The 9,741-nt window shown below is 35.7% G+C and overlaps 1 pseudogene; it reads right to left on the minus strand.

Annotated features, from left to right (window-relative positions):
* Positions 1 to 7,935: 7,935 nt before the first annotated feature.
* Positions 7,936 to 9,272, minus strand: LOC143635441 (protein BYPASS1-LIKE pseudogene; annotated as a pseudogene).
* Between the last annotated feature and the right edge of the window lie 469 nt (positions 9,273 to 9,741).

The raw sequence follows: 9,741 nt of genomic DNA on the forward strand, positions 1-9,741 counted from the left end.
ACTTAACTCGATCCGGTGCTTCAAGACGAGCCATGGGCTTATTTAAATAATTTACACTTCTGCCCCTGAACTATCAAAACATTTATATTTTGTTTTTAAACTTTATTTACCCTTTGAACCTTGAACTTTGTAAATATATATAACTAGATTAAAACTTGGTATACTTTAGTATTTATGTTTTATACCCGTATAGTTTTAAACTTTGATTATTTTATAAACTCTGAAGGCTCGGAGATTCGTTAATTGAACAATACATCTGGTTCGAGCAACTCTAAAAAAGCCGGTCCGGGTAAAGCCGGACGAGGACAGTCACACAAAAAGAAAGACATGATCGAGCCTCATAGTAAAAAAACAACTCAACTATGGATCCCCGAGAATTTTTTAACCCTTTTCACAGTCGTGGTGCGCGGTCTCGGAAGATCTCGATTGTTGTAAGTGTTTATTAAATTTTTTATTATTTATGTATCGTTTTTTATTAATGAAAATGTGAACGGTTACTAATATGTTTTCTAATTTTTTAGTAGCCAACTATAAAAAATTAGGCATTTTTTGAGACAAAGTTCGGGACTTTTTTTTCAAGGAAATGGGCAAAAGAGATGACTACCGAAAGCTCGATTCTATATCGGGGAAATTATCCGATATAAACAGTAGATGCCAACTCTTTCAAAGGATTTACAATGTTTTTATAAATCGTGGGGTAGTGATGCCGGTGATGCTGAAATTATTTCGACGACATTGACTAAGTACCAAAGTGCTCCGGGGACATTTATATATATGTAAAATGTTGGAATTTTCTTTGTTATCACCCTAAGTGGAACAGTGTACCCCCCACCCCCAACCGGTCGGGTCCAAAAGTAGGCGACGAGCAAAAAGGTCCAAAACCTCGCGCTCGGTTGCCAGAAACGCCGCAGTCTGATGCTCGAAACTCGACTTAAACGATGACCAAGTCGGTGATAACGAGGATGAGTATGCGGAGTTGCCTCGACCGGGCGGTAGCAGAAGTCTTCAAAAGGGGAAATTGGCGGGGTCGGCGGTGGCGGGTGCGAGTGTGCAAGTTAGAGAAGAATTCACCGAAATGAATCGTCGACTTGCCGATTTACACGACTTTGGGAGTCAAAGTTTTCTGGTGATGCAACAAAATTCTGATTCCAATAAGGTATTCGCCGATATACTAAACGAGAGGCAAATGAAAAAATATCTCATTTTTTTGCAGTAACCGGTCGACCACCTTACAGGGCATGCCTGGAGGCTAGCGGATAAAAAAGAGATAAATTATTAAAAAAATGTAAGCTCGACGAGTAGTGATGTTTTTTCTAATGTATTTGTTTTAATTTATTTTATTAAATAAAATGTTATTTGCATTATTTGAAAAAAAATAATAATAATAATGTAAAAAATGATATATTTAATAATAATAATGTAACGATTAGAAGAGGCTCCATTTACTACACCCATTTTAGCCGTAAAATCTCTATAAAAATGTGGCGTCACATGACGCATAACGCCCCAATAATAAAGATTATATCCATTAAACATGGTCTTAGAGTAAAAGAATTCCTCGTAATGTATAAACATCTAAAACCAATGAGAAGTAGATGCACTCACGCACATAGTCCAGTCATATGTAAAATAAATATTTTTCGGTTTTGAGGCCATATTATTCTAAGACTATCAGGTGTGGATCACGATTTTCCGCTGAAATGATGACCTGGCGGGCGGTGCCGGTGGCAAACACCGCCCCAGGCATGTCGGGGTCGTCCAACGACAATATCTTCGGTGAATTTTCCACTACAAAAATGCCGCTAAAATCTGAGAGATGAGAGAGAGAGAGAGAGAGAGAGAGAGAGAGAGAAATATATATATAGAGAGGAACAAGTATGGTAGTTATTTATTGAATGTTTTGAGATGTTTTAGATTTGGAATTTTGGATCATGTATGTTTCACAGAGGAACAAGTATGGTGGTGTGAAGAGGATGGCATTTGTGTTGATTTTTAATTTTTTAAAAATTTAGAGAGAGGATTCACCTTAATAGTCAAATCACAAATGTGTGTTGAAATTTGTTTGTTTATTTTCTTTTGATCCTTTCTTTTATTTTATTTTTTTAAATTAACGTTTATATATATTAGTGTAAATCAATGCTTTTACTTGATTAACTAGTAATATTTGATGTGGTATTAGTTTATTTATGTTAAATTTTAATTTAATTGTAGTTATGTAAATATTATTATTATATTTAAAAAGAGAAAGAAGAGTTAAATTGGTGAATTAGTGATCATTTCTTTGATATATTGAAAGGAAGTGAAGTTAAGTGAGGTAGGGGTGAGCAAGATAAGCGTCAGACCCTTGAAACCCGGTTACTTGACTCGTAAAACCCTTAATTAGACCTGAATATATAATATGGATCGGTTAAAGGGTATTTAAATTTCACGTTAAGGGGTAAAAGGGTTTCAAGGGTCCGACCCTTTTTCAAACCCTTGATCCGTTTACTTGTTTCTGGATTAATATATATCAGATTCGTGATTAATATGAAATTTAGGAAATGTTTGTATTTCATATATGATTCATCAAAAATTTTCCATTAATAAGAAAAATAAAAATAGAGGGACATACTATTGATTGGAAACATATATACGGAATTTATTGAATTGTTCTCTACATGTAATTTGTGAATGTGAAAATTATTTGCATCAGTTCAAATGGTTGATAAACTTTCGAAGTTAAATTTACTATGTTATTAAATGAAAGTATAATTGTTCTAGGATTCATATATTAAAGTCATATATGAAATATGCAACTAGTAAATGCAGAAAAAAGAGATGTGATTACTGTCTTAAAGGGTAAAGGGTTGGACCCTTGAAACCCTTATTTATACCCGACCCTTTTATTGTTTAGAGGGTAGGGTCTCGGGTCCACATTTATTCCTAAAAGGGTAAAGGGTCCGGATATGGTATTAGGTAAAAGGGTCGGGTCTTACCCTTTGAACAGTCCTAAAGTGAGATATGATGTGACGCTGATATAGCAGTTTGAAATGGGAAGCAAAAAAGCATCCAAACCATATAGCCTAAGGTTATGATCATGATTCATGTCTTATTTTCTGTTTGTGTCGTATAACTTTAAATATAGAAATTATATGCACACAATTTATTTATGACACTTTAACGTATATGATTATTTTAATACTACACAACAAAACAAATATACATTTTGTAGAAATTTCTAGTCAGGAACCGACATATGATTATTTTAAAATTATTAAGCTAGTATTTATTGTTTTTCATACTATCATGCTTTCAAAAACGTCAAGTTTAACTAGTGGGAACCTACATCCAGATATCTTATATTCTATTGCTTGGCAATAAGTAGACCACATCCGCATGTATTGGTTGGTGGGTCCCACACTCACACATACATCATACATATTTTGGGGATGTCGTCGATCAGGGGTGTTCACGGTTCGTTTTTTCGAGATTTTTAAGTCAAACCATGAACCAAACCGTTACTAACGGTTTCGATCTTGGAAACGGAAACCAAATCGTACAACTTTTCAAACAAAACCAAACTAAACCCTTAGTCATCATTTGGTTTCGGTTTGGTTTCACGGTTTAGGCTTGTTGAGTTTATACAAGATATCCAAAATAAGTTATATAATATTGAGTAAGGACGAGAGTGACACTACTGGGATTATAGGAAATGAAACTGGTTTTAGTATTTTAATTTCTTAAAATTCAAAGGCCTATGAAAATTTATGTGATTGAGAGTTCGGGTTAGCCTAGTTTTCTTAATTGTTAGAATTATATACCTCACATAGTAGTGCACAAAAGAACCGGTTCCGGATCCACACGACGGTTCCTATCGGAACCGGACCCGACCCTACCCGCGGGTACGGACCGGGCTTTGGGTTTCCCTCCGGAATTATACCTGGACCCGGAACCGGAACCGACCAGGACCGGGTTCCGCCAATACCCGGTCAAAACCCGACCCTACCCTACCCAAATGTAAGGCCTCGTTACCGGTGCCTCACATTTGGGCGTTGGATTTAGTCATCAACATTGTTCCATTTATCATAGTTAATAAAAATATACGCGGAATATAAAAACTTTCATAAAAGATTACATTAATCCATAACTTGTCTTAAAATGAACATATTTGTCTTTCAAAATATCATAATAATAAACATAAACGTCTCGATTCTTCCGATGCCAGCCTCTTTTTCAATGCCACGTGCTCCCCTCAAGCGAGCTGTCTCATCCTCATCTGCGTGCATACTAAAAGTCAGCTACGCTGAGTGAGTTTTAGTTAAACATACGTCATACAATACATTCATTCTTACATATTTTCATTTATACTTTCATACTTTCATTCATACTTACTTTCATTCATATCTTACGTTATAAAGAGCATTACGCCCTACATTCATCGAGTATTATTAGGGCTCGGTACCCTCCTTCCTCGAGTATTATTAGGGCTCGGTACCCTCTTTACTCGAGTATTATTAGGGCTCGGTACCATCTTTCCTCGAATATTAGTAGGGTTCGGTTCCCTAGTTCTCAAATATTAGTAGGGTTCGATTCCCTCTTTGTAACCATACAACCATACAGCATGCCTCGAGAATTATTAGGGCCCGGTTCCTTCTTCGTGACCATACGTTAACCTTCTTTTATTTACTTTATAACATTCATACATATAAGCATACATATCATACTTACATCATACGTAGCATTACAACCTGACAGTACGTGCAATATCCGAAGATCGTTCACGCACCGGCAAGCAATCATTCATACTTTCAAATAATCACATAAGGCATACACTTATCACTTAGGATAAGTGTATTAACAACACGTCGAGTATGCACACAGACCCGAAAACATAACACAGAAATGGGGCTAGAAACTCACCTGGATCCTGTTTCTCTCTCCGCTTATCGTAATTCCCTTCTTTAATTGAGCTCGGCTAACTGTTAAACATATCTAAGTTAATCAACTGTATACGTAACTAGGTTGGTATTTTAGTAACCAACACTTTTCTAAGTTGGGCTTGTTTGCCTAATTGTTACACATGGGCCAATCAGGTAAATCAGGCCCACTGTTTATCATAGCCTTAGGCCCAACTGACCAGGCCCAAAGTCAACAGAGAACTATGTTGACCGAGAACCTGTTCTGGCCGAGAACTCGTGGTTACCGAGATCTCTAACTGACCGAGAACTCTCGTTGACCGAGAACTCATTTTGACTGGAAATCTCGTGTTGACCGAAATCCCATTCCTGGCCGAAAGCATGGGTTGGCCGAGACCCTTAGTCCTGACCGAGAACCCCCAGTTCAGCTCATCTTTCTATCTTATGTTTCTACCTTGCTCAGTTAACTGTTCTATGGTTCAAATCATGAACTTTTAACCCCTTTTCATCATCATTCATAACCGTTTTACACCATTACTATCACGGCTTCAAGATCTATCCCGTTTTAGACATAAAGCTTAAACCTTTATAGAGTTAAAACGTTATAGGCTATATCTAAGGTTCACCTATGAGCCGTATTCTACCATAAGACCATTAGGTTCATTTTAATCATCAAGTTTGCATTTTTAAGAAATATCTAGACGCGATCCACTCTAGGGTCAAGTTTCATGACAAAACGTTCATAAAAATGTAACCTTAATCATAAAGAACATCCCTTTAAGCGTATTTAGGCTTCGGGTTAGCTTGTTTATGAACTATGATCTTGTATCTATCTTGTATATGAAGATCTTAATAATATTTGGCTTGATTTTGGGTCTTGAATTCCTTCCTCTAGCTCGCGGCCGTATGAAGATGTTTAGGTGTGTGTTTTTAAGGTGTAGGGAGAATAAGATGGATAAGATGGATGGAAATGGAAAGATTTAGGGTTTAATGGGGTATTTATACTCCTTTAAGCCCATGGACCTAAAACCTATCTTTCCTCTTTGGTCCATGATTAATTCCCTTTAATTAGCCTACTCATTTTTCCTTTAATATTTTATTATTTCTTTGCCAAATCAAGTAAACTCGTTTATCATAGGAAATAATATTAAATATTATTACTTGAAATTTTGGGATGTTACACCGAAACCCGGAGAAAACCCGATGGAACCGGTCAAAACCCGGTCAAATACCTATCTATACCCGGAACCGGTTCCTACCCTGACCTGGTTTGACTTTTGTTGACTATACCCGGAACCGGTTTCTACCTGGTTTCGGTTTCTAAGAATACCCGGTTTGTGCACCTTTAACCTCACATTCACTGACAATTTTAATTCAATTATGTTTAATAGTATATTTGTATATATATAATATAGAATATTAAGAAATTAAATATAATTAAAGCATATGGTCCGGTCTGGTTTATACGGTTGCTTTTTGATAAAAACCGTCAACCAAACCGTTCGTTATGGTTTTAAATTTTTGAAACCGACCGGCCAAAAACTAATAATAAAAGCTAACCGAGAAACCAAACCGATGCTTGGTTTCGCGGTTTCAAACCAAACCGTAAACACCCTATATTAAACCATCCAACCAATGGATCCAAATAAATCACTCAGCTATAATATCTCTCTTCAACCAATTAAACTTTATAAAAAATTAACTATCAAAAAAACATTGTTGCGGTTTGGTAGGGTTTTGGGCCAACATAAAATCGAAAATCAAAGTTTTTTTTTTTTTTTTTCAAAACCATTCAGTTTTGGCTTTTCGATTTTACTAATCGGGCTACTGATTTTCGAGTAGAAATTTGACTCATGTATTTTGAAATTGGCCCTAATATCTTTTTTAGAAATTAATTGATTGATAGATTATTATTTTGGCCTAAAGTACTAAAAGCTAATAAAATATATTTACATTTATATTGATTTAATCTAATCCGTATCGGCAAAACATAATAGATTAACGTTAAATAAAAAAACAAATATCCATGTTTATAAAACATAAACGTTTCAACAAAAAAGTACTTTAACAAATCGGTTTTCGGTTTAGTTCGGTTTTTCAAAAAATACAAAACCAAAATTTCAGTTTTTACTACGAATCAAAACCAAACCATCGGTTTCTAATTTTAGTTTGATTGAATTGTAACTATTAAAGAAATGATGCGTCTAGTTTTTTAAATAGCGTTTGGAACACATCCAATACCCAAGTGAGTCTTTCTAAGACGATATGTCAACCGTCTATATTGATTTTTCAAACTCCATGCCTGACTTACTCAGGAACACCATTAAAGAGAAAAGCCACCAATGTGGGAACCCTTTTGAATCAAGATTTACACCCAAGACCATAAAGATCACAAGCCTTAAGCATCACCCACGCACTTTTGGTCCAGAAAACCAATTGCAAATGACGTATCTAGTTTACAAAACAATACCCTTACTTTTTAAATTTAGTAAAGTGTTTGAATACAGCTGCGGGGCGGCAGGGGTGGCCAACAAACTAATTACACTGAATTCAAACAAACCAAACCCTTGGACGAGGTCAATTATAACTAAAAACAAACAATATAAAAATAAATAAATAACAAAAAATACTTGCAGAAGTTCAGACCTCGTATAACTGGTTGTCTGGTGGATTTTGATACATGACAAAAACCAAATCAGCCCTGACTGATACATGCAACCAGAAATACAACTTCTAATGCATACATCACAATTCACCACAACATCCAAATAGTCAAATACCAATGAATGACAATCATTGTTGACCCTCAAAGTCCAAAATATCATACAGCCTGTTGCATAAACATTGCCCACAAACACCACTATACTTCCAGCTATACAGGATGAAGGGGACCAACAAAATATATCTTGTCTACTCATTCTTAACCAAATAATAATTGACTTCCTATATTCAGCATTTCCTCATTAGTTTGCAGTAGTTGTTATGTTTTCTTGTCTATAATTACTTATAAATGTATGGTATTTTGTATATATAACAAAAAAAGAACATCTGGATGTAACGTGATTGAGTTCAACAAGATAAACCATATTGAAATATAAAGCAAATGAAAAGATTGGTTCTTTACATAAAAAAGTTTTAACAGTAAATCACGAAATTAACTGACCAAAACCCGTTAACTGATCTTCAAGATTGTGCACTGCTTGACGTTGCAAGACCTTCGGTTCGACAAGACATGATCCTGCGAAAAGCATCTCTTAATTTTCGGTCCAATGTATCTAAACCATTCTTACACGAACTAGAAACCAAAGTCAACTCTTGGATTGCATCTTTGACTTCTTTTTGCTGTTCATCAGTCAATGGAAACTGGTGAGCAGAATCAATCAAATCTGAAACCGAGTTTATGGATTTCTCCATTTGGTAAATCTCTCTTAACAACCCGGGACTATTCTTCCGTTCACGTTTCTTGGATTCTTCTAGAACCCGAGTTTGAATCAAGAAAAACGGAGCGCTCCATGAGTACTGTTTAGGTATTGAGAAGTTAAACAGACCACGATCTTGACACGGGATTGCAGCCACTATATTCCACAAGACAAACATTAGAACAAAACCCATGGTGAAAACACTGTTTGCAAGACCAAAATGGTTCGGGATATCGTTGACCCGAGGCTGACTTAAGTTGCTTGACATTGACTGAAGCTGCTTGTTTGCTGACCAAGAATTAGACACACTCCAAGAAAGCGATCTCGAGTGTCCTTGCTTACGCGGATTATTAACGTCTTTTCCTTTGTTGGGGCGCCCGAATGATCGGTTTCTATGCGAAGCAACCGATCCCGAGTCCTTATGATCATCAAGCATGAGTATAGCCAAATCATTCAACGCCTTCCTTGCTCTTCTAAACTGCCATTCACTCATTACATCCCTTTGTTTTGAATCAGAAGCAGTTGAAACTATCTCCAAATGCTTGTTCCAGAGCTTAACTTTCTCAATCCCGTCACGAACCGCATTACATATATCAAGAGCTTTAATACTCCTATCATAAAACTCCATAACCAGCTTATCAAAAGGCAGTTTTGAAAGGTTTTCAGTATTTTTCAAGACAATAACTTTGAAGTCTTCGAGACACGCGACAAACGCATCCAGCAGCTTCAACATCCAATCAATGGACAGGAACTCATCAGCAGAAGAAGCAGAAAGCGGATTAAACTGACTAAAAACTAGAATTTGAAACCGATCAAGTTCATCGTTTACTTTTGCCTCATCAGAGTGAACCTGATTATTGTTATTATTATTATTATTATTATTATCACCCCCAATCCCTAACACCGTTCGACGAAACGCCTTAAACGGATTACCACCAGAACTAGTTGTAGAAGTCATCTCAATTTCACAAAATCCCTAAAACATCCATAAAACGTTAAACCGAATTACGTTATCGAACCGTGACGGATCGATTCAACCTGAAAGCATTTAATCATCAAACCCTAGCTAAACAAAATATTCAAAACCCAGAATCCAATTCTATGAAGAACACAAAGGAGTGGATTGATTACCTTTGAATTGATTGTGAAGTAAAGGATGACGATGACAATGATGAAAGTTGGAAGCGTAAGGAAGAAGGAAGGTTTGATTTTGAAAATGAACATAAATCCCGAGAGAGAGTATGAAAGAAGGATGTTTTGTAGATGACAGAATCAAACCTATTAATACTTTAATATTTTCTTTAATTAATGCCCACAACAATATATTTTTAATATTTGTCTACGATTTTGTGTCTAATTTTTTTTTGTATTAAATGGTAATAAATAGTCATGTGTTTTTTATTTTTATCATTATTTTTTTATTTTAT

This window comes from Bidens hawaiensis, unplaced genomic scaffold, assembly GCF_021521415.1.
Source record: "Bidens hawaiensis isolate Kalapana, Puna unplaced genomic scaffold, B.hawaiensis_p1.1 tig00000536_1, whole genome shotgun sequence".
Taxonomy (NCBI): Eukaryota; Viridiplantae; Streptophyta; class Magnoliopsida; order Asterales; family Asteraceae; genus Bidens; species Bidens hawaiensis.